The sequence below is a fragment of the Dasypus novemcinctus genome, chromosome 20 (assembly GCF_030445035.2).
Source record: "Dasypus novemcinctus isolate mDasNov1 chromosome 20, mDasNov1.1.hap2, whole genome shotgun sequence".
Lineage (NCBI taxonomy): Eukaryota > Metazoa > Chordata > Mammalia > Cingulata > Dasypodidae > Dasypus > Dasypus novemcinctus.
The window spans coordinates 555109-576918 of record NC_080692.1 but is presented as its reverse complement, the minus strand read 5'-3'; the positions used below and the strand labels follow the sequence as shown (position 1 = coordinate 576918).

The window sequence follows — 21810 nt, the reverse complement described above, 5'->3', positions numbered from 1 at the left end:
CAGTAGAATATCAGCAAGTGCACTCTAATCCATATTTTATTCCTCCATCATGTGACCCTGGGAAGGTGATGTCTGCTACAGAACTGTTCAAGTAAATGAAGATTTTACGATCTTCAGCAACCAACTGTAATTACCTTAAAAATTCCTCTTTTCACTAGAGAAGATGCTTAATTCAAAACTAACTTCAAAAATCTACATGAGGCTTCCAGGTCAACGAAAAACAGTCAATGTGGTTTTATTGCTCTGCTCCTTTAGCATGGGGACTAATGTGGAATGGCTTATTCCCATGGTGGATAGGCCATTCGTTGCTACAATGAGATCTCAATTAAATAACAATTTAAAATTCCATCATAATAAGCAGGAATTCCCAGGATGATAGTTAAAAAGAAGAAAGGCTGATTGGTGTGGCATTCTTCATATTTACCAACAATACTAAGGCCCGTACATCCCAAATAGCTTTCTCTTAAAACTGTATCATGGCAATCATGCAGGTTTCTTGGAAGGCCAAGCAACATGATGGGGACCACCTGGCATGGAATTCATTCTCACTGAAAACACTTGGTGTTCTTCCATGGCGTGGGTTGGCTCCTCCAAAATCTGCATCTCCAGTGCTTTAAGGGTGACAGCTGGGGAAGCAGCTCTGGCTTTCAGAATAGCCACCACCTCACTGGGATTTAAATTGGTCAAGTCTAGAGCATGGGTAGTCAGCAGCTCATCACCACTCTTGATCCTGTCATCTCATGCAAGATGGCCATGAGGTGGCCCACTATTCACAAAGATGGGCAGTTCAGCACTCTTACTTTCTTGCCTCCAGCAACTGTCTTTCCAAAGGAATTCTGTGGCTCCTACCTGTGAAAGATCAGAATTTTAAAAACTATTCTTAAATATTTATGAATATCCTATCACTTGTTAGAGGTTCCTGTGTGCTGATTGAAGTAGAGAGGAGTGAGCATGGAAGGAGAGAGAAAGATATGAGGAAAACTGTTAGTAATTGATACTGCTCAGCCTGCAAAAAAATGGGAGATGCATTCACTCAACAGAAAATAGAACCAAAAGGTGAATCTCAGAATGAATTTAAATGAAGTATATTGAGGTGGGGCAAGATGGCATCCAAGTGAGTACACCCTTGTCAACTCTCCTGCAATAAAACAGCCAAGTGGGGACAGAATTCTGCCAAGAGAGCTGTTTTGGAAATCCACAAGGCAGGATGTTTCTGGACATCAATCTGGAGAGAGTGCAACAAAAGGAGTGCTTGCTCAAGGTTTAAGTGTGGGTTTCTGACTGTTGAGCCCGAAGCTGTGGGAAATCTAAACCCTTCCCCTAAGGCTGCTAGCCACAGCATTCCCTGAACACCCCTGGTTGCATGACAGTGTTCCCAAGCTTCTTGTTCCACATACCCATGATCCCCAAACTTGCATTCCCAGAAGCTCGCATTCCCCAAACTCTGTGTTTCCATAACCTGTGTTTCCTGACCCTGTGTTCCTCAAGCCCACATTCACCCAAGCCCACATTCCTGGAACCCAGCACCCCCCAAAACTCCAGCATTCCCCTTTCCCACCAGTATCAGACAAACTCTGAGAGTGGGAGGGTTCTGCTGTGGTGCAGAGGGGCCTGAGGAATGCAGATTCAATTGTCTAACACCTCCTGCCCCTTTTTTTAGTGGAGCATGCCAGCTGTCTTGGGGAGATGCTAGGAAGAGAGGAGAGTTGAATCTGCTGAGAGAGGCTGATTTATCTAAACACCCTGGGATAAGGGAAATTCCTCTGGGAGAAGGCAGATTAAGGCAATTAACTAGAACTGTGCACAAACCTAAGGTAGGGGAAAAGTAGGAAATGCTTGGTAGGCTTCCAATAACATATTTAGGGTTCCCAGCAAGGTGTGGGTGCTCTCTGTCAAAGAGACTAGGAGTCATTATTTCCTGTGGTGATTTGGTTCACTAGGGTCCCATTTGAATCTCAGAAGGGAGCTCTCACATGGCCCTTCTGCTGCTCTGGGAGGGAGGGAAGTGAGGAAGGGAGAAGGGGGAAGGATAGACTACTAAGCAGTTTATTCAATTGCAAAGATGACTCCTTGCTTGAAGCCTTGTCTGGTCCTTTTTGTTCATTTGTTTCATTGACTTTCCTTCCTCTTTATCCCCCCACCACCTTTTATTTTTATTTTTCCTTTTTTCTTCCTTTTTTCCTTTTTTTTTCTTTTTTGTATTAGGTGTTGCAGGCAGTGCTTCCTGTTTGCTGTGCTTCCTCGTCCTTGATTTCCTCTTTTCTGTGGGTACTGATTTTGGCTACCAACACTATTCCCCTTCCTTTACATCTTTCTATCTTCCATTTCTGTTGTTTCTCTTAAATTCCATCTCTCTTTGTTTAGCTCCAGATTTTTCTGAGTTTTTATTTCTAGCACCTTTATTCTGTTTTCTATCACTCTTTATGTTATTGTCCTTTCTTTTCTCTTTCCCTCTCCTAACAACACAGACCAGATCTGAACATAGTAATCAAGAGATTAGAATTTGTTATAGAACTGTGGAATTTACCAAGAATTCAGAATATATTGAAAAAGTGAAAAATACAAAAGAAAATGCATTTTATTGAGATCTTGAGTGCTCCAATCACTAAAAAAGTTTCAGAAAGAAAGCATACAGTGAATAACAAAAAAGTCCAAATTAGAAGAAATAATGGGGGAGAAATTTCCAAAATGTAAGCTTGATACTTTTCACTTAAAATGACCAATATGTGCTACTTTGTAACATAAATAAAAATCAGTCCACCTGTAGATACATTGGAATGTATTTGCAGTCTATGAAGATTTATCTTATCTTTTTTTTTTTTTTTACATCAAACACAGAGATCGGAATACCTACAAAGTACCAAAAGATTTTTTTTTAAAATTTAAAAAGCTGGCTTTGGATTCAGGATTCAGGCAATGGAAAGAAACACTTAATTTCTAAGTAACATAGAAGGAGACAATGATGACAATGGGTGCATCTTAAATGCCAGAAGTAATACAGTGTGGGAATTGTCACTTGTCTGTCACTAGCACTTCCTCTCAATGAGGTTTGCATAAATTTCATATCCACTTTTGCTGTTGCTTAATTCGACTTTCCTCTGTTCCCCTGCTGCTCTTGATACTGCCCTGTTTCCCACCTGCCCCTGTTCTGCTATCATGCATTTTGGAATTCAAGTGAAGTTGATATCCTGAAGTAGCTGCCCAATTTCAGACAAACATTTGCTCTACACCAGGTTTCTGATCACCCAGATCGCCTTCTCTTTCCTTTTCCTTGACCATTTGTGCCTGAGTTCATCCTGCTTTAAACCACCCATTGGACCCTGATGAAGGACATGACAATGACTTTCAGTAGAAATACTTTAGTCCTAGGCCAACATTAAAACTCCTTCAAGTTCTGACCCAACCAAGCCCCTCTTTTCCTTTGCATGGGTCTCAAGAGTTAATAAAAATGTCTTCACAACCCATGTTATACAAATCCTTGGAGAGTCATCCTTAATTCAGTCATAAAATCTCAGTCATCTAATCTATTATCGATTCATCCTGCATTCATACAGTACTTTCCAAAGTCTAATTCACCATCTTGTGTTCTTTCTGTGTTTCTCTTCAACTACTCTTGCTCCTTCCTCATTCTTTCTTCACACAGCAGCTATGATAATCTTTCAGAAATGTAAATTGCCTCACAATATCACCCTGCTAAAACAATTCAGTACCTCTCCATTTCTTTGGGTATAAATTTAATAGTTAACCTAACCAATAACACCCTGTCCTTCCTGCAATCTTGTCCCATCCTTCTCCCACTTCATTCCAGCACTTCAAATGGATGGGTCTTATTTCAGCTTTCCATCCACTCCAAGATATTTCTTAGAAGGATCTTTTGCATAAGCTTTCCATCAGCCTCAAGTATTTTTTACCTTTTTCACCTAGGTAATTCATGTTCATCCTTTCCAACTCAACTTAAATTTTCCAGAGTCTTTATCTGATTCCATTAAAAGAATAGTTAACTACTGTTATTTTCTTTTCAGGAAATTATTATCTAACCTCCCAAACTTAAGATTTTGAAGAGAATACATTTAAGACATCACTAAAGTCTAAAGAAATCTGCTAATTTAATGTAATCCCATCAATATTTTTTATTTTTCAGAAATAGAAAAGGTGAAAGTCAAATTTATATAGAATTACAAAATGTCCCAAATTTGTCAAAATCTCTTGAAAAATAAGAACTAATTTGGAAGACTGAGAGTTACTAATTTCCATACTTTACAAATATACAATCATGTAAAAATTTTGGACTGTTAGAGGGATAGATATTTAAACCAATGCAATAGGATTGAAATTTCAGAAATTAACCCATGTTTCTATAGACAATTGATTTTAGACAAAGTTGCAAAATTTCTAAAGAAAAAGGTAACTACCTACATAGGCATGGATTTTATTTTTAATTCATTTTTAATACTTTTTTATTTTTAAACAAGCTTTTGATTGCCTAAATTTTACATAAAAATATAGGGGATTCTGAAACACCACAACTCCTTCCCCTCCCACATCTTCCCATATTAACAACAGCTTTCATCAGTGTGATACATTTGTTACAATTGATGAACACATTTTTAAGCATTGCTACAATTGTGAGAGACAAAGAAGGATACTACATATTAATGGAAGGGATATCTCTCAAGAAGAATGAACAATCATAAATATTTATGCTCCTAACAAAGGTGCCTCCAAATACATGAGGAAAACACTGGAAAAACTAAGAGAAAGAATAGATGCCTCTAAGATTATAATGGGAGATTTTAATACACCACTATCAACTTTGGACAGAACATCTCAAAACAGAATCACTAAAGAAACAAAATATTTGAACAGTATATTAGGGGAGCTGGATCTAATAGACATATACAGATCATTACACGAGAATACAGCAGGATACATATTTTTCTCAAGTGCACATGAATCATTCTCCAAGACAGACCATATGCTAGGCCACAAAGAAAGGCTTAATGAATTCAGAAAGATTGAAATCATACAAAATCATTTCTCTGACCACAGTGGAGTGAAGCTGGAAATCTGAAAGGGCCAGAGGCCCAGATTTCACACCAAGATATGGAAATTAAACAGCACACTCTTAGAAAACAGTGGGTAAAAGAGGAAATCTCAAAAGAACTTAATAACTACCTTGAAACTAATGATAATGATAACACAACATACCAAAATTTATGGGATGCAGCAAAAGCAGTAGTGATGGAAATTTATACCCATAAATTCATACATCAAAAAAGAAGAAAGAGCAAAAATTGAAGAACTAACTGCACATTTGGAGGAATTAGATAACAACAACAAAGTAACCCCACAGGAAGAAGAAAGAAAGAACAAAGATAAGTGTAGAACTAAATGAAATAGAAAATAAGAAAGCACTTGAATAGATAAAAAAGACCAAGAGCTGGTTCTTTGAGAAGATCAATAAAAATGACAAACCCTTAGCTAGACTAAGAAAGAAAAAAAGAGAGAAGAAGCAAATACACAAAATAAGAAATGACAAAGGAGATATCACCAATGGCCCCACAGAAATAAAGACTATCATAAGAGGATACTTTGAAAAACTATATTCCAACAAAAATGACAATTCAGAGGAAATGGAGAAATTCATAGAAACACATAAGCAGCCTATACTGACGAAAGAAGAAATTGGTGATCTCAACAAACCAATCACAAGTAAAGAGATAGAATCAGTCATTAAAAATCTCCCAACTAAGAAGAGCCCAGGGCCAGAGGGCTTCTAGGTGAATTCTACAAAAGATTCCAGAAAGAACTAACACCAATCTTGCTAAAACTCTTCCAAAAAACCAAAACAGAAGGAACATTTTAGAACTCATTCTATGAGGCCAACAATACCCTAGTACCAAAGCCAAACAAAGACACCACAAGAAGGAAAATTACAGATCAAATTCTCTAATGAACCTACACACAAAAATACTCAACAAAATACTTGCTAACCCTATTCAACAACACATTAAACAAATTATACACCATGACCAAGTGGGATTCATTCCAGGTATGCAAGGATGGTTCAACATAAGAAAATCAATCAATGTAATACACCATATAAACAGATTGAATGAAAAAAATGACATGATCATATCTATAGATGCAGAAAAAGCATTTGACAAAATACAGCACCCTCTCATGATAAAAACACTCCAAAAGATTGGAATACAAGGAAATTTTTTGAACATGATAAAAAGTATATATGAAACCCCATAGTCAACATCGTTTGCAATGGTGAAGTCCTAAAATCCTTCCCTCTAAGATCAGGAAAAAGACAAGGATGCCCACTATCACCTCTTCTATTGAACATTGTCTTAGAAGGACTTGCTCAAGGACTGAGGCAAGAACCAAGAAAAAAAGGCATTCAAATTTGAAAGGAAGAAGTCAAAATTTCAATATTTGCAAATGACATGATCCTATACATAGAAAACTCTGAGAGGTCTACAACAAAGCTTCTAGAACTCATAAATGAGTTTAGTATAGTCGCAGGTTATAAGATCAATGAGCAAAAATCAGTAGCATTTCTGTACACCAATAAAGAGCAAACTCAGGAGGAAATCAAGAAACAAATACCATTTACAATAGACAATTAAAAAATCAAATACCTAGGAATAAATTTAACTAAAGAGGTAAAAAACTTATACACAGAGAACTACACAAGATTGTTCAAGGAAATCAAAGAAAACCTAAGTAAATGGAAGAATATTCCCTGTTCATGGATAGGAGACTGAATATTATTAAGATGTCTACCCTACCAAAACTGATCTACACATTCAATACAATCCCAATAAAAATCAACACAGAATTTTTTAAGGAACTAGAAAAACTATGAAATTTATTTGGAAAGGAAAGAGGCCCTGAACAGCCAAAGACATTTTGAAAAAGAAAAATGAAATTGGAGGAATCACACTACCTGACTTCAAAACATACTACCAAGCTACAGTAGTGAAAACAGCATGGTATTGGCATAAGGAGAGACACACAGACCAATGGAACCAAACTGAAAGTTTGACATAGATCCTCATATATATAGCCATATAATATTTGATGAAGCCACCATTCCCTCTAACTGGGAGACAATGGCCTATTCAACAAATGGTGCCTGGAGAACTGGATATCCATATGTAAAAGAATGAAAGAGGATTAACATTTCACACCTTATACAAAGATCAACTCAAGATGGATCAAAGACCTAAATATAAGAGTCAAGTAATAGGAAATGGCTTCATGAACTTCACACCAAAAGCACGAGGAGCAAAAGAACAAATAGATAACTGGGGCTTCCTCAAAATTAAAGCCTTCTGCACCTCAAAGGAGTTTGTCAAGAAAGTAAAAAGGGAGCCTATACAATGGGAGAAAATATTTGGTAACCATATATTGGATAGGAGACTTATAACTTGCATATATAAAGAACACCTATATCTTGAAAATAAAAAGATAAACAACCCATTTAAAAAATGGGGAAAAGGTTTAAACAGACACTTCTTCAAAGAAGAAATACAAATGGCTAAAAAGCACATGAAAAAATGCTCCAAATCTCTAGCTATCGGGGAAATGCAAATCAAAACTACAATGAGATACCATCTTGCTCCCATAAGATTGGCAGCTATGAAACAAACAGAAGAATACAAATGCTGGAGAGGATGTGGAGGAATGGGAACACTCATCCACTGCTGGTGGGAATGCAGAAGGATCCAACCATTCTGGAGGACAGTTTGGCTGTTTCTCAAAAACTATCCATAGATTTGCCATATGACTCAGCAATTCCACTGCTGGGTATATACCCAGCAGAACTGAAAACAAGGACACAAACCAATAGATGCACACCAATGTTCATAGCAGCATTGTTCACTATTGCCAAAAATTGGAATCAACCCAAATGCCCATCAACAGATGAGTGGATCAATAAAGTGTGGTCTATACACACAATGGAATACTACTCGGCTGTAAGAACAAACACACTACAAACACATGTGATAACATGGAGGAATCTTGAGAACCTTATGTTTAGTGAAGCAACCCAGACATTGAAGGACAAATACTACATGACCTCAATGATATGAAATAACCAAGCTGCCCTAGATAGCAAGAGACTCAACGATAGGCTTACAGGAAATCGGAGGGTGGAGGAAGGATGTGAGTCAATGTCTGCAGGGGTGGAATTTAAGACGAGATGGTGGTAAGTATGAACACAAAGAAGAGAAAGAAAGTGGGCAAGGGGTTGCCTTTGGTTGGGGCTTTGCGGGTTTGAGGGTGGCTGGGGAGGGAAGGGTGGGTAACACTGCCCAAAAGTGGGGGGAGGGAGGGGTAGCATACGAACACAGGAGAGGGTCAGGTGTTGGTGGAGAGTAAAATGCCAAGAAAATCATATCAAAATATAATAAAGAGGCTTACCTGTTTAGAATGCTCGGAGGGGAGGGTCTGATGCAGGACGGGCTCCTGGGGAATGTCTAAATGCTCATTCTGCCAGAGTGGGTGACACCATGGGGTAGAAACCCAAGTAGTGAGAGTGGGGGTGGACCCACATCCTGGGGAGGACTAATGCCATCCAATAGAGGGAACTGTATCCCTCGAGAGAAAGGGTGGCTCCCAGGGCATTGGGGCAGTTGAGCAAGTTAGGCCCTGAACACTATTCCATCTATCTCTGGAAGTGGCTCCTCGGGAAATGGAGGTTGGCTGTCACTGTGGGCACCAAGGTGGAAGGGAAAATGGACGTTAAATGTGTGGAACCAAGGTATATGGGGGGTAAGAGAGGAGTTTCGTGAGAGTACACAAGGATGGATATAAAACATGTAATATTACACCATAACATATAGGAGATGACAGACTGATAATGTAAACCATAATGTAAAACATAGGATAACTAAGAATGTAAAAAACTGTGTATCCCCAAGTATGCACCACAATGTAAGCACAGATGTCACCTTGTTAGAAAGCTATTGTCTCAGACTCTGTACATCACGTTAAGTAAATATGATGTGAATAGGGTGTAAGAGTATCGATGTGGAAGGGAAAAGGTTTTGTGGTGGTTGTATGGGAGTACTGTATATTATATATATGCATTGCTGTGGTCTAGGACTCCTGTGAAGAGAAGCTCAATTAGGGGGAAAAAGAAAAGAAAAGAAAAGTAAAAGATAGGATGTAGAATTTTTTTCCATGCCAAAAGTTGGAATCAACCCAAATGCCCATCAACAGATGAATGGATAAATAAAATGTGGTATATACATACAATGGAATACTACTCAGCTTTAAGAACAAATACACTACAAACCCACGTGATAACATGGATGAATCTTGAGAAGCTTATGTTGAGTGAAGCAACCCAGGCATTGAAGGACAAATACTACATGACATCAATAATATGAAATAAGTAAACACAATATGCCTCGGAGAGCTAGAGACTGGATGATAGGCTTACAGGAAATCGTGGGGTAGAAGAAGGATGTAAGCTGACATCTACATGGATGAAATCTATGATAAGCTGGAGGTAAATATGTGTACCTGGAAGGTATAAAATTGGGGCATAGGGTTAACTTTGGGTGGTGCATTGTGGGCTTGAGGGGGGCTAGGGATGGGCGGATGGGTAATATTGCCAAGAAATTAGGGGGTGGTTGGGGCAACATACGAACATAGGAGATTGTCAGGTATTTAGTTGAGAGTATAATGCTGAGAAAACCTTTTCAAAAATATAATAAGGAAAGTTACCTGTTTAATATACTTAAAGGGGATAATCTGATGCAGGACAGACTCCTAGGGAATATGTGAACTCTCATTTTGCCAGAAAGGGTTATATCATTGGGTAGAGACCCATATAATGAGAGTGAAGGTATACCCACATCCTGGGGAGGACTGATGCCATCAAATAGAGGGAACTGTATCTCTCAAGAGAAATGTTGGCTCCCAGGGCATTAGGGCAGTTGAGCATGTCTAGCCCTCAACACTGTTACAAGTATCTCTGAACATGGCTCTTCAAGAAATGAAGATTGACTGTCACTGTAGGCCCCAAGGGGAGGGGGAAATAGGTATTGAATAGATGGAACCAAGGTAACTGTGAGGGCAATAGAGTACGGAAGGATGGATATAAGACATGTAAAATTACACCAAAAATATATAGGGGCTGATAGGCTAAAATGTAAACCATAATGTAAAACATAAGATAACTAAAAATTTAGAAAATCATATAGCCTAAAGTATAAACCACAAAGTAAACACAAATGTTACCTTGTTTGAAAACTATTGTCTCAATATCTGTACATCAGTTTCAGTAAATATGGTACGAATATGTTAAAAGATTTTTGCTGTGGCAGGGAAAAGGTTTTATGTTGGATATGTGGGAGTACTGCATATTGTATATATGAATTACTGTGACCTAAAACTCTTGTGAAGATAAGCTTAATAACTAGAAGAAAGAAAAGAAAAAGATAAGATGTAGAATTTTTCCAAATTAATATGTATTCTATATCTAACCTTTAAACTCATTGCTATATTACATTTTACTATTAAGGGAACCTGGCAATATACTGGGCTTCACTTTTCAGGAAGTTTTGGATCACAGAGGGGTTCAACAATGGCAGCAGAGGAATGGTGGTATGGTATGTTATTGACAGGGGACATATGGTTCACAGGGAGTTCTACAGGGCATGTATGTTTGGATATTTTCTTAGTGGAAACAATTAAAAACAACAACTGAGGGAGTGCTGAATTCCTAGCCAGGGGAGCTCTATCATAGTCCCTAAGGGAACAGCATCAATCCCCCAAGTGCAACGGCAAAGACCAAAAAGGAATGAAGTTCCAACAATGAGCTCCTGATACTAATGACTATGCTTGTGAGCCTGTGCACCTGAAATAAGAGCAAGGCCTAGAGCAGTAGTGTGCTTAAGAGTTACCTCCTGAGAGCCTCCATGTTGCTCAAATGTGGCAAGTCTCAAAGCCAAACTCAGCATATACATGCATTGCCTTCCCCACCAGTGTGGGACATGACTCCTGGAGATGAGCCTCCCTGTTGCCGAGGGATCACTATCAAGTACTAGCTGATGACGTAACTAGACAATGACATTGAATAAATGGTTCAACTCGGACCAGCAGAATATCCCTGTCTACATATAATAACAAGAGTTAAAAATGCCTTTTGACCTAAATCAAGGGGGAATTGGAAAGGACAAATGAGTTTATATGGCTATGAGTCTCTAAAAAAGAGCTCTCTAAAGTTTATATGGCTATCAGTCTCTAAAAAAGTTATCAGAGGGGTTGTCGTTATGCACACCTAAGCAGAGTCTCAGAGACAGATAAAGTAGATACAACCCCAGGTATTGGTTCTTCTGAGGGCTACAAAGACCCACAGGTCTTATGGTCATGGCAGATGAAGTTCAGTGCAATGTCAGTTGGCCCTTCTTTGGAGTTTGTGTTTCTGTGTGATAGACCTGGACTCAGATGTGATCTCTTTTCACAAGCCTTTCCTGTTACTTTATTAGAATTGTAGTTGGTGCTGGGGTTTAAGATATATCTAGGGTATCTGAATCTCTGGACTGACCATGTGATAGTCAGACCCTGAGCCTCAACAGACTTCAGCTCCTACACTCTGGTTTATTGGACTTACCCCACTCAGCTAACATGGAGGTGAAGAATGTCAACCACCACGCCATGGAGCCAAGAATGTCTACAACTGAAAGCAGGAGAATTGCATCCAACATCCATGTGGAACCTAAGTCCCCTGTTGTCATAGATGTGGAATGGACTCAACCAATCTAAGGTCCATAGGATGGAGGAATAGAATATGGATTAGAGTGGACCTACTGATATACTATTCATGAACTATTGTGGTTAGTATTCGAAGAAAATGTGGCACTGGTGTGGAAAAAAGAGGCCATGGTGGCTACTGGGTGTGGGGAATGGGAGGAAGAGATGAGATGTGGAGGCATTTTTGGGACTTGGAGTTGTCCTGGGTGGTGCTGCAGGGACAATCACTGGACATTGTAGATCCTCCCATGGCCCACTGGGTGGAACGTGGGAGAGTGTGGGCTATGATGTGGACCATTGACCATGAGGTGCAGCGATGCTCAGAGATGTATTCACCAAATGCAATGAATGTGTCATGATGATGGAGGAGAATTTTGCTATAGGGGGAGTAGTGGGGTTAGGGGGATGGGGGGTACATGTGGACCTCATATTTTTTTAATGTAATATTTTAACAAATGAATTTAAAAAAATAAAACACAAAGCAAAACAAACCCCATTTACCTTTCTCTCTTGATATCCATTTGGCCCTTTGTGTTTTGAGTATTGTTGAAATTGAGTGTTTCCTGATACTGGTTTGGCCCTTGTTGTCTACCATCAGTTTTCCCTCAGGAAATAGCTGAGGTGTGAACAAAGTGGAGGGTGACACAGAAGGAGGGTTGCTGAGGTTGTTGGTGCTGGGGGTAGGAAATGGACGTGACAGTGGAGGAGAGCTTGCTATTGCAGATAGAGCTGCTGGCTGAGAAAGGGCACTTGGTAGGAGAAGCAAGGACTTTCCAACAGTGGGAAATGGAGCCAGAGACCCAACCCTGGAGGGCTCTTCAGGATCAGCTGAGTGGCAGACGGAAACAATAGCCAATTCTCCTCCACTCCCGGCCACCCACAGGATTAACCGTCCCTGCTCCTCTGCTAGGTGCTTGCATGTGACCAAGGAGCCATGTGTGACTCCTCAGGCAGAAGCATGTAAGCACCCATGGCCAGGAGCTCCAGAGACTTGACACTGAAAGGACCACAGCCTGATTGTTGACCCTCCCTCCACCTGGGTTCCTGAGACTGGACTGAGCAGAGCCTCCCTGCCACACACACACACACACATACACACACACACACACACATCCCTTGGCATGGGAAGTCTATCTTTACTTTTAGCCACTGTCTCAGTTTGCCAGGGTTAGTCTGACAATGCCCCAGAACCACTCATTTAAGCCCCCAGGTTGAAGGTTCTAGCATGCACATCTCTGACAATGACCAGATTAGGAAGGAAAGGCTTGGCCCTGTGGACCCAATCCTTAGCAAAAGGGCACTGACCATCACTAGCCAAAGCCAATTAGTCAATGGGGTGTAGCAGTGCTCCAAAATGTATTCACCAAATACAATGAATGTGCCACCCTAATGAAAGAGGTTGTTGATGTGGGAGGAGTGAAGTGAGGGGGGTGGGGGTATATGGGAACCTCATATTTTTTGAATGTAACATTTTTTGTGATCTATGTATCTTTAAAAAATACAACTAAAAAATTGATGGGGGTGGAGTATATGGGAACCTCTTATGTTTTTAATGTAAAGTTTTGTGTGATCTATTAACTTTAAAAAAAGATAATTAGAAAATTAAAAATTAAAAACAAAACAGTAATTAGAGCTCCACCGACCCAGGGCTTACCGTGAGCCACTGTATGCGGACTAAGTACATTCATCCTCATAAGTGGCGATGAGGTCGGTTCTGTTTGATCTGTCCTAGAATGGCAAAGTGAGACAGAGAGGCTGTGACTTGTGAAGGCTCCACAGCTAGTCACCATAGAGCTGATACTTCGACCCAGGACTGCTCAGCCTGGGCTGCCAACCAACACACTGACTACTGTTAACTGTGCTCCAAGGAAATTGACTTAGGAAGTAATCTGATCAGCTTTGTTAGGGGCTGAAAGTACCTGCAATGAATTTTGGGGCAGTTTGGTCCTTCAGCAAACCTGTAGTACAGAATTCACCCTCTTTATGACCAATGACCCCAAGGTCAGAGAAACTGCTCCTGGAGCCCTGGAGTTGATCAGATACCAGTGCCCATAATCCCAATACCATGGTGTGAACATTGGTACAAATGGACTTTGAAATGCCTTTTGCTGTTCTTGTTGCTTTTAAGATTCTTTTCTTTAGATTTTAATTAATATTTATTTCAGTTGCATCATTTCCTTTTGGCATACACAAAGCCCCAGGACTTGAATTTGCCTGTAATCCCAGCTAATCAAAACTGCCCTTAAATGCTTTAAACACATAAAATCCCATTTGAATGAATGTATTCTAAAGACAATTCCCATTTTCCAGGCGGCAGTAAGGCATTCGAGCAGGAGTCAGCGACTTTCTCTGTGAAGGGTCAGGTGGGAACTTTCCTGCCCCAGGGGCTCTGTCTCTATCACTCAACCCCAACATCCTCCACAGGGAGGATAGAGAAATGAATGGGTGTGGCTATGTTCTAATAAAACTTTATCAAAACTTGATGGGGGCCAGGTTTGGCCCACGGGCCTTAGTGTGCCGACCCTGTCATATAGAAAGGCGTGCTTATGGCTCATTCCTGATTTCCCTCCAAGGGGCAGAGCCCCAGTCACTTCCTACCTTGGGGCTGCTCTCTGGCCCTTGTTCAGTCAGCCCTGGAAGGTGGGACTGCTTATAAAACCAGCAAATTCAAGAAGGAGACACTGAGTCTTCAGGCTCACTCTGTCCTTCTCCCTCTTGGGCCTGGCCCGCAGTGGGCAGGGGTTCTGCTCTGCTTTTCCACCACATTCAAGCTTCAGAAGCCACAAGCCCCACTGTGCAGTCCTCAGCAGTACTTTCTATCAGTGACACCCCATCAAGGAGCAATCTACAGTCCACCTTACAGTGCTGTGGAAAGGGACTCCTCAAAGGTACAAACTAAACGGTGTAGTGTGAACTCTCTTTGTTATTCTGAAAATCCAGATGAATTTAATATTCTCTCGATAAAGAAGCATTGAGCAACTTCATACACCAAGAGTCCTGGCTTTTTGACTATTATCTCACGATGGTCATCAACTCACTGGCAGTATCATAGGTACTGTAGAGTCAAAATGTAAACCCCACTTAAGTGAAACTATTTACAGTTGTTCAAAACCTATTGCTCACAGGAAGAAAACAGATGAGGCGTGTGTTGGCTGAAGGTCAGGAACCCTTTCGTTCCACCCCCCTCCTGTTTTAAGGGCCAGCAGAGACAGTTACCTTGTCAGATGGCCCCAGAAGTCCCCTTCCTCCATCCAGTCCTTCCACACGCTAGAAGCCAGGCAGAGGGGTACGTCAGATGCAAGAGATATCCCGGGGGGCAGGCTGAGGGCCATGCTTGCTTCAACTGGAAACCACACTTCTGTGTGTGAAGTGAAGCTCATGAGACTCAAGAGGCCTCCCACCAGTACTCCAGCGAGAGTTGACCAGAACTGGGGACTCACCTGGGCACCACTGATTGTGGGTGGTTAGGAGAAGAGGAAGGAGGCATTTTGTGGGATTATTTTATACACCATTAACTTCCTTTCCAAGGGAATCTGTGTTCCACATTATGGGTTGAGCTTTGTACCCAAAAAGATACCCTGAAGTCCTAATCCCGGGTACCTGGCAACACAAACTTTTTGCAAAAGCGTTATTGCAAGCAGAATCATTTAAATTGAATGAGGCCAACTGGAGTGGGAGGACCCTTCGTCCAGGATGGCTGGTGTCTTTAGAAGGGGGGTGTGGGCACAGACAGAAGGGGAGTGGGCGCCATGGGAAGAGAGACAGAGCAGGCCATAGGGTGACTGAAGAGACACTGAAAACCCAAGCCTTGCTGGCCAAGGGACAGGCATCCCAGAGGCCAGGATGGACCCACCAGCACAGCCCACGCACTTGTGGCTTCAGCCTGCAGGGCTGAGAGAGCAGTTCCTGGTGTTTTTAGCCACCCAGTTCGTGGCACTTGTGACAGCAGCCTGAGAAAAGTGAGGTGTCCCTCTTCGGGCAGTCCCATGCCTCCAGGAGGCCTGAGGGATAGCCCAGGTGCCCAGCTGTCCACCAGGCTGAGGGTCCCCACCCAAGGCTTTTATCTAATCAGATGCCCTGAGGAACACCCTGGGGACTGACAGAAACAATGTTGAAAAGAAAGGAATGGGTGACCTGGACAACTCTGAACACCCTTCTCTTCCTTCCTTCTGCCTTCTCTTGGGGGCTTTGGCTGCTTAGAGCCCCTAGTTCTTCCCACCACGCACACCTTCCCAGAGGGGCCGGCCCAGAAGGTGCGACCTATTCCTGGTTCTTGGTGGGTGGGAAGGCGGCCCGAGGGTTCCCGGGGCCCAGGACTGTCCATCAGCCTGGCTGCTTATTCACAGCCCCGGGAACCACCGCACATACTGCTCAGGGGGCCGCACCCCGCACCCTGGATAGCCTCGGGGCTCCCCTTCTAGACTGTCCGAGCACCCCTGGATTGCCGCGAGGCCCCTCCAGCTCCGTGGGGAGGGGTGCCTCTGTGACTCCCAGACTAAGAGCTCTGCTCTTCGGGGTCCCGGCGCCCGTCCCACCGACCCCGCCGATCAGCCCCTGTCCCCTCCACCCCCGGGCGCCCCATGGAGTCTTCCTCCCTGGTGAGCACTCCCTCCTTGCCGCCCCCCCCCCCCACCGCCACTTGGCCTTCCCGGTAGCCCTTTCCCACTATGATGTCCTGCTCCCACCCCCACAGAAGCATTCCCCACCCTGCCCGGGCCCCGCCCCCACGCCCTGCTTCGTCCCCAGACCCCTTCCACGCGGTGCCGCTGGGTCTCCTGTCCCCGCTGCGGGTGGCACAGCCCCGCCCCAGCCCCTCCCTAGCAGGTGACCCCTGCCCCCAGCCCCGCCTCACCCCCGCCGCGCGGTGCCGCCCGTCCCGCCTTACCTGGGGCCTGGCGGGAGAAGTAGCTGCGCTCCTTGGTGTCCAGGCGCCGCGGCGGGACGTAGCTGAAGGCTGACAGCGCGGAGATGGGCGGCGGCCGGGGCTTGCCCCGCCGCGTGGCGGCGGTGATCTCCTCCTCGTTCCGCAGACCGCCCGCATCCACCCTCTCCGCCGAGGCCATGTCGGTCCCACCAGGCCGGGGGCCCCGCCCGAGTCCGCCTGCCTGGCTGCCCGGCGCCAGCGTTCGGCAGTTGCCGGGAAACCGCAGCCTCGCGTCACAAAGCTGGGCGGGGAGCGCAGGGCGGGGGTCACAGGGCAGGGGGCGCAGAGCTGGGGCGCAGGGCCAGGGGCGCAGGGCTGAGTGCGCAGCCGGGAAGGGAATGGGACCGTGCCCTCCTGTCCCACTGCGGGTCTCTGGAGGGCCCACTTGGGACGCGAGGAGCCGGGTCAGCTGGACTGGGGGCCTCCGCCTGCTTGCTCTTGTGCTTGCCCTTGCTCTTGCCCTTGCGCTCGCCGAGGGATCCAAGCGGGCTGTCCGGCAGAAGTGCAGGCCACAGCTGCGCGGCATCTGAAACCCTCCAGGAGCCGCGGAACAGAAGTGGAAGACTCGGGTGGAATTCATTGCCATCGTATATTAACTCAGTGTGACCGCAGCAGCATCGTGTCATCGTGCAAAGAGTCGGTTTTCAGTGCCTCGGTGAACGCCAGGTGCCACCGCTCACGGTACTGGCAAGTGCGGGTGTGCAGCGGCACGAATCGAATCCAGCCAAGTGGTATCTGGGAAAACTGAGCTGTTCCGCAGCGCTCTGTTGTTTCTTGAGTCAAATGCTGGTTCAAGAGGTGCGTTCCTTTTGTCGAAAATTCACTTAACTCTAAAGGCTAGGATGTGTGTGTGTATCAATAAAAAGGAGAAGGGGAACAGGACAGGCCTTGGGAATACATTAACCAGGGCGGCTCTAGGAAGGCTGGCTTGAAACATAAATGATAATGAGGAGCCAGACTTGTGAAATCTGGGGAATAGTCGGTTATTCCAGGCAGAGGGAAGAGCATCTGTGGTGGCCCTGAGGCTTAGCCTATTGATGTGCAGGCGGCAGAAAGGGAGGACAAGGACAGTGCAGCTTTCAGAAGGGGAAGGCAGTAGGGAGTGCAGGTGGACAGGCAGGCAGGGGAGGGGTCACTCTCAGGCCAGGACCAACCAGCACCCCTCTCAGGGGCCTTCTTGCCTGCAGGTCCTGATGCTGTAGCTCGCCCCCTCAGTCCAGGCACCTCTCTACTGAGGTGGCCTTGGGGTCCAGAAGTCCTGTGGGCAGGATTTCAGACAGCACTGTGCAGCACTCATCCGGCCACGTGATTTCCTGGAGAACCATGCCTCCATGTTCCCATGCTCCTGTGGACTCATCAATCTCAGGGAAAACTTGGAGACATTGTCCCTGGAGAATAGAGACATAGTTCCACCTCTCCTATGCATGAGGTGAAGGAGAAGAGTCTCATCCTTCCCCCATGGGCAGAGGACCTCCTGAAAGCATCAGCAAATGTTTTGTTTTCTCTAGGAAAAAAAATGCTTTTATAATCTCCAACTACCTCTCCAAACTATCTTAGAGACAGGCCTGGGGGTCACTAAGTGTCACAGATTGAATTGCATAGATGACTTGCTATCATATATGGGATTCTGGAAGTAAAGGGCACCAATTATCTAGAGAATTGAGCTGGAATTTGAGATTAAATCATTTCTTTGGAAAAGAAAATAATTTAACATGCTATCATGCTGTGACATTGTAGCTTCAATTTCAGAAGGTGGCATTTTGTTCTGCACTCAGCTGGCAGTTCTGTGGGGCACAGTATATCTCTGTTATCGCTGATGGCTAGTCTGGCCTACAGTGGGTACTTGGCTAATAGATGCTAAATACAAACACCACCACCATGGCTGGGGCTCCTGCTGAAAGCTGTGGCTGAGATGAGTGCGGGGTTCTTGAACTTCCCTTGCGAGGTGTATTAGTTAGGCAAAAGTGCGCTGATGCAAAATACCAGAAATTGGTTGGGTTTTATGAAGGATACTTATTTGGGGTAGGAGCTTAAAGATACCAGATCACAAGCATAAGTTAATTCCCTCACCAAAGTCTATTTTCCTATGCTGGAGCAAGATGGCTGCTGATAGTGTGAGGGTTCAGGCTTCCTGGGTTCCTCCCTTCCAAGCTTTTGCTTCTCTCTGGGTCCAAGGTTCATTTCTTCCCAGGTCTTTCTTCTCCTTGGAGTTGGTTTCTCTATTCTCCATGAGCTTACTTCCCAGAGCTCCAGCTTAAGGCTTTAGCATCAAACTCCAACCTCAAAACTCCAACATCAAAACCCTCAGCTCTGTCCTTTGCCATGACATGGCACAATCAAAGCCCTAATCATAACTTAATCACACCTAGGTATAGACCAGATTACAAACATAATCCAGTATCTTTTTTCGGAATTCATAACCTCATCAAACTGCTATACTCCCCCATCAGAATTCCAAAAAGACATGACAAAATTTAAAAAAACCTGAAATCGGTAAAAATACCAGTACTAAATCATAGCACAATCAATTTAAAGAAATACAGTGTGTCTTGGGGCAAAGTCCTGTCTGCTATAGACCTCTGAAACTTACAAAATAATTTAATTGTTTCCAATACACAAATGGACAGACAAGATAAACATTTTCATTAAAATAAAGAGAAATTGGGTGGAAAACATGAGTCCTGGCTCCTCTGTAGTTCATTAAACCGGCAGGGCATCCTCCATTCTATTTCAGTCTGAGAGTCATTCTTAAGATGATGATATATTCTCCTTGGTTCCTTAGGGAAGCCCACACTTTCCACATGCTTTCCCATTGGCCATTTTCTTGGTTCCACTCTCATCAAGCATCTGGGTGTTGACCAAACTCTAGACCTCATCCTCCAAGAGTGTTGGGGTGATTGCCACACATTACTCCATTTTTGGGTTGGCCTCTTAGTACCCCTAGTACAATGATGTGAAGACAACATCCCCCCTAACCTTTGGCAAAAAAGCTCAACCCTCTCAGAGCAATGAGTTGACCACCTGACCTTCTCTAATCCATGGTGGACAGGTCCACCCCTCTCTGACCTGTGGGGTGCTGACCTTAACCACCATAGTCCTTGGGGTATATGCTCCACTCTCTCAGTGCCCTGAGGTGGCAAAACTCTCTCAGAACATCAGATGGGAACATCTACCCTCTTCAACTCCTGGTGCAAACTCACCCTCTCTGTACACATGGGTGGGGTGCTCTCTTGGCCCAAGGTCATGTCTTAATTCCAGATCTTAGCTTCCATGGTTTTCCTCATGAAGTTGTTTCTCCTTCAATCTCTCCTTTACATGTCCCTTTTAGCCCAAGCTGACAGTGGTTTTGTTCATACACTTCTCTCAAAAACCTTGTTGCTTAGGACAGCAAGAGAAAACGATGCATAACATACAAGGCATACCCAATAAGATTAAGTGCTGATTTCTCACCAGAAACCATGGAGGCAAGAAGTGGTCTATTATATTTAAGACTACAAGAGAAAAACTTCCAGCCAAAAATTTTATATCCAGTAAGACTGTCTTTCAAAAATGAGGGCAAGATTAGAACATTCACAGATAAACAGAAACTGAGAGAATTTCTAAACAAGGGACCAGATTTTCAGGAAATACTAAAGGGTATGCTAGATCCTGAAAAGAATAAACAGGAGAGAGAGGCCTGAAAGAAGCTCTAGAAATGAATATTATATCAATAAAAGTAACTAGAAGTGTCAACAGAGTGGTGAAAATAATATATGACAGGTAAAACTCAAGTAGTCAGGAATAAACTTAACCAATGATGTAAATCGCTTGTATTCAGAAAACTGCAACCCAATGTTAAAGGAAATCCAAAAAGTCCTAAATAACTGGAAGACTTTTGCTCATGGATCAGAAGACTAAATATCATTAAGATGTCAATTCTACTCAAGTTGATGCACAGATTCAATGCAACCCTGATAAAAATTCCACCAGCATTTAACAAAAATGGAAAACACAACTAGAAAATTTATTGGGAAGGGCAAGGGGTCCTGAATAACCAGAAACATCATAAATGGAAAAGCAAACCCTCATCTCTGGACTTGAAATCATACTACCAAGCTATAGTGGTAAAAACAGCATGGTATTGGCATAAAGACAGATATATAGACCAAAGGAACCAAACTCATGGTTCAGAAACAGACCCTCACATATATGGTCAAGTGACTTTTGACTAGCTTGTCAAACCCACACAGCTTGGGCAGAACAGTCCATTCAACAAATGGTGCTGAAAGAACTGCATATCCATAGACAAAAGAAGGAAAGAGGACCCGTATCACACACCTTAACCAAAAATTAACTCAAAATGGATAAAAAACCTAAATATAAAGGCAAGAACCATAAAGCATCTAGAAGAAATTGTAGGAAAATATCTTCAAGCCCTGGTGGTAGGTGGTGATTCTTAAAGGAGATAAGAGGAGGACTGAGATGGACTACTGATGTTTAATGTATATAGAAGTTTTAATTAGCTTTAATGTAAAAGTGTGGAGATGTATAGAGTGGATGGTAACAAATCGTGAGTAACAGCTAGTTTATAAATGGGGATGTGGCTGAAAATGGTGGTCTAGGGATGTAAATGCCAATTGACAGAATGCTAGAGAATAATCCAGGCTGAATAGCACAGTAAACCAAAAGGTGGATGAGAATTGTGGTTGATGGTATAGATGAAAGAGTGTCCTTTGTGAGCTAGAGCAAATGTATATCACGACTGCAGGGTGTTGGGAATGCATGGGAAAAATACAACTGGAATGATGAATAGATTGTGGTTAGCAGTAATAATGTAATATTCTTGCATCCATGCCAAAAAAAGTACTGTGTTGATAATGGGGCAGTATGGAAAATGTGAGCCTAAGGTATACTATGGACATGGTAACAATCAGATGATATTATCTTATTTGTAATAAATGTTCCACCACAGTGTGGTGTGTTGTTAGAGGGGTGTTGCTTGGCAATTCTGCATATGTGCATGATTGTTTTGCAAATTTACAACTTCTGTCATAAAAAATATATTTTAAAAATAGTAATAAGGTATGTTGTTGGAAAACACACCAAATGTAAGATAGGACTATAAT

At 43.1% G+C, this 21810-nt stretch overlaps 1 long non-coding RNA gene across 1 annotated transcript; it reads right to left on the bottom strand.

The window, feature by feature from the left end:
• Positions 1–219: 219 nt before the first annotated feature.
• On the bottom strand, positions 220–15167 carry LOC139437105 (uncharacterized). Its single transcript, XR_011646694.1, has 3 exons — positions 14998–15167; positions 13436–13509; positions 220–849 (listed from the first exon to the last, which is right to left on the bottom strand). It is a non-coding gene; the product is annotated as an uncharacterized lncRNA (long non-coding RNA).
• Positions 15168–21810: the final 6643 nt, after the last annotated feature.